At 35.5% G+C, this 4249-nt stretch overlaps 1 pseudogene; it reads left to right on the top strand.

The window, feature by feature from the left end:
• Positions 1–745: 745 nt before the first annotated feature.
• Positions 746–1973, top strand: LOC141488098 (lupus La protein homolog pseudogene; annotated as a pseudogene).
• Positions 1974–4249: the final 2276 nt, after the last annotated feature.

Consider the following 4249-nt stretch of genomic DNA (forward strand, 5'->3'; position numbering starts at 1 on the left):
ATCTTACTGACTCCAGCCTTGGTATTCTACCCTCTATACTTTCTGTCCCATTAAAGAGTTTCCTGGGCTACTCATGAATGATTTGACTTTCTTAGTGTCTTTTAATAGCCAATATGCAGTAATTAAACTGAAGTCAAGGATGGCTATCTACTATGTTTTCTTGTTTCTTTTAAAGCATTAAGTTTCTCTTTTCCTATGTAAGATTTTATTTATTTTGAGTTTTACAATTTTTTCCGTAATCATACTTCCCTCCCCCCACCCCCACAGAAGGCAGGTTGTTAGTCTTTACATTGTTTTCATGGTATGCATTGATCTAAGTTGAATGTGATGAGAGAGAAATCATATCCTTAAGGAAGAAAAAAATAAAATATGAGATAACAAAATTACATAGTAAGATAACATTTTTTTTCTAAACTGAAGGTAATAGTCTTTGGTCTTTGTACAAACTACACAAATCTTTCTCTGGATACAGATGGTATTTTCCATCATAGATAACCCAGAATTTACTCTGATTATTGCACTGATGGAATGAGCAAATACAAGGATGATAATCACACCCCTGTTGTTGTTAGGGTGTAAAATGTTTTTCTGGTTCTGCTTATCTCACTCAGCCTCAGTTCATGCAAATCTTTCCATGGTTCCATGAATTCCCAAACCTCCTGGCTTCCTTTTTTTGGTTAATGACTTTACTCGGCTGCTCCGGGCCCAGGAGGAAGATCGCCGGTGTGGGGCCGTGGCAGCGCCGCCAGCCTGCCGGAACCTCACGGAAAGGCTCCCACCATGGCTGAGAATGGTGATAGTGAAAAAATGACTGATCTGGAGTCCAAAATATGCCAACAAATTGAGTACTATTTCGGTGACTTTAATCTTCCACGAGACAAATTTTTAAAGGAACAGATCAAAGTAGATGATGGCTGGGTTCCTTTGGAGACCATGATCAAATTCAACAGATTAAGCAAGCTAACAAAAGACAGAACTCAAAGGCAGAACTCATGGAAGTTAGTGAGGACAAACTAAAATTAGAAGATCTCCAAGCAAACCCCTCCCTGAAGTAACAGATGAGTATAAAAATGAAGTAAAAAACAGATCTATCTATGTTAAAGGTTTTCCAACAGATGCAACCCTTGATGACATAAAAGAATGGTTAGAAGGTAAAGGTCAAGTACAAAATATTCAAATGAGGAGAACATTACATAAAGCATTTAAGGGATCAATATTTGCTGTGTTTGATAGTGTTGAATCTGCCGAGAAGTTTTTAGAAACCCCTGGACAAAAATACAAAGATACAAAGCTGCTGATACTCTTTAAGGAAGATTACTTTCCCAAGAAGAATGAAGAAAGGAACCAAAATAAAGTAGAAGCTAAAGCAAAAGCTAAACAAGAGCAAGAAGAAAAACAGAGGAAAGCAGAAGATGCTGAATTGAAATCCCTGGATGAAAAGATTGGATGCTTGCTGAAATTTTCAGGTGATTAAATGATCAAACCTGTAGAGAAGATCTGCATGCACTTTTCTCTAATCATGGAGAAATAAAGTGGATAGATTTCATCAGAGGAGAAAAGAGGGAATAATCCTTTTTAAAGAAAAAGCAAAAGAAGAACTGAACAAAGCCAATGAAGCAAATGATGGAAACTTAAAATTAAGAAAGAAAGATGTAACATGGGAAGTATTAGAAGGAGAAACAGAAAAAGAAGCTTTGAAAAAAATCACTGAAGACCAACAGGAATGCCTAAATAAGTTGAAGTCCAAAGGTTGCAAATTTAAAGGAAAGGGAAAAGGAGGTGGTAAAGCTGTGCAGGGTACACCCAATAAAGGGAAAATACAATTCCAAGGCAAGAAAACAAAATTAGATAGTGATGAAGAACAGGAAAATGGTAATGCTGGAGGATCTCTTAAAAGGACACGAGAAGAACCTGAAAAAGAAGAGCCTGCACCAAAACAAATGAAAACGAAAAATGGAGCTGGAGACCAGTAGCTTGATAAAAAAAAAAATTTTATTCATTTTAAATAAATTTTAAGCTGTCAGATTTGAGGGTCTTTAAAAAATCAAACTAAATCCACTTCAATTACCACCTATAATAGGAGGAGAAGCTATTTTTGTTTAACTTGTTTTTGTTGTTCAAGTATCCTTATTCTGGGTTTTTTAATATGTATAGTTTTGTTCATCTATCAAATATTGGCATTTCAGACATTGATCTGAACATCAAAAGAAAGGTTCTTTCAGTGAAGTTCTGTAATGTTGAAAATACCAACAAACAATATATATATATATATATATATATATATATATATATATATACTATATAAAAGATAAAATTGTCCCAACTGCCATTTTTATGAGATTTACTATCAAATGACTGTTTAATAGTTCAACATTTATGTAATAGAATTCATTCCTACAGATTATTTGTTCTATGCTTTGGTCATTTACTGAGTAAATATCCACCTTTTCAAAAAAAAATAAATAAAATGACTTTACTTATGCATTACTAAAGTATTCTTGTTTATGAATAAAGATAATACTCCCCACAAAAATATAGAACCTCATGAGAAATAAAGTAAAAGAAAGAAAAAAAAATGTGTTTCAATCTTTGTTCTGATACCATCAGTTTCATCTCCGGTGGATCACATTCATTATCATAAGTCCATCAGAGAAATTACATCCTTATTTTTCCACAGTTGCAGTTGCTGACTGTAATTTCCTCCATCCATTCCTCCCCCCTACCATATATTATATTTTCTCTCCCCTTTCACTCTGTCCCTCTTCTAAAATGTGCTGTAGGGTAGCTGAGTGGTACAGTGGACAGAGCACTGGCCTGGGGCCAAGAGGTCTGAATCCCACATAACACCCCAGAGACCCTACAATCAACTGACCTCATGGTCCCAGACCACCCAGTCCAAGCACCTTGCAAAAAGTAAAAAAGAAAATGTGCTATATCTGACTATTCTCCCCGAAGGTCTACCTTCGCCTCTATCACCCACATCCCCCCTCCCCCAACCCACTTCTCTTCTTTTTGCTCCAGATGTCTATACCCTATTGATTATGTAAGCTGTTTCCTCTCTGAGCCATTTCTGAAAAGACTGGTTTCCCTCATTCCCCCTCTCTTTCCTCCCTTCCATATCATTGCAAAAGCTCATTGCAAACAATAATGTTTTATATGAAATATCTTAGCCTATTACACTTCTCCTTTCTCTTACTCCCAGTACATTTCCCTTTTAACCATTGGCTCCATTTTTACAATCAATTATACCTTCAAATTCAGCTCTCTACTGTGCTTCATATATAAAAGCTCCTTCTACCTGCTCTATTAAATGAGAAGGTTCATTTGAGTATTATCAATACCATTTTTCTATGCAGTAATAAATGCAATTCATCATCATTGAGTCCCTCATAATTTACCCTTCACCTCCATGCTCTATGCTTCCTCTGAGTACAGTACTTGAAGGTCAAACTTTCGTTCACCTTTGGTTGTTTCAATAGGAACATTTGAAATTCCCCTGGTTTATTGAAAGTCCATCTTTTTCCTTAGAAGATGTTCAATTTTTCTGGATAGTTGATTCTCAGTTGCTTTCCAAGCTCTTTTGCCATCCAGAATATTATATTCCAAGCCCTAAAAGCCCTAAATGTATTTTTGGCTAAGTGTTGTGTGATCCTGAGTGTAGCTCTACGATATTTGAATTGTGTCCTTCTGGCTGCTTTTAATATTTTCTCTTTGACTTGGGAGTTCTGAAACTTGGCTATAATATTACTGGGTGTTGCTTTTTTTGGATCTCTTTCTGGGAGAGATTGGTGGATTCTCTCAATTTCTATTTTTGCCTTCTGCTTCTAGCATATAAGGACAATTTTCCTGTAGAAATTCTTTAAAAATGAGGTCAAGGCTCTTCCTGATAATGACTTTCAGGTATCCTAATAATTTTAAATTGTCTTCCCTGACTCTGTTTTCCAGATCAGTTGTTTCTTCAATGATATGTTTTACATTTTCTTCTAATTATTCATTCTTTTGGTGTTGAAGTATTGTGGCTTTATTTCTCATAAAGTCATCAGCTTCCTTTAACTCCACTTTACATCTGAAGGATTTATTTACCTCAGAGAGCTTTCTTATCTACTTTTCCATCTGACCAATTCTGATTTTTAAAGCATTCTTCTTTGCAGTAACTTTTGGAACTGTTTTATCCATTTGACCTAAGCTGGTTTAACATGTTTTTTTTTTCTTGATCAATTTTTGGATCCCCCTGACTAAGCTGCTGACT

The sequence above is a fragment of the Macrotis lagotis genome, chromosome 1, assembly GCF_037893015.1.
Source record: "Macrotis lagotis isolate mMagLag1 chromosome 1, bilby.v1.9.chrom.fasta, whole genome shotgun sequence".
Lineage (NCBI taxonomy): Eukaryota > Metazoa > Chordata > Mammalia > Peramelemorphia > Peramelidae > Macrotis > Macrotis lagotis.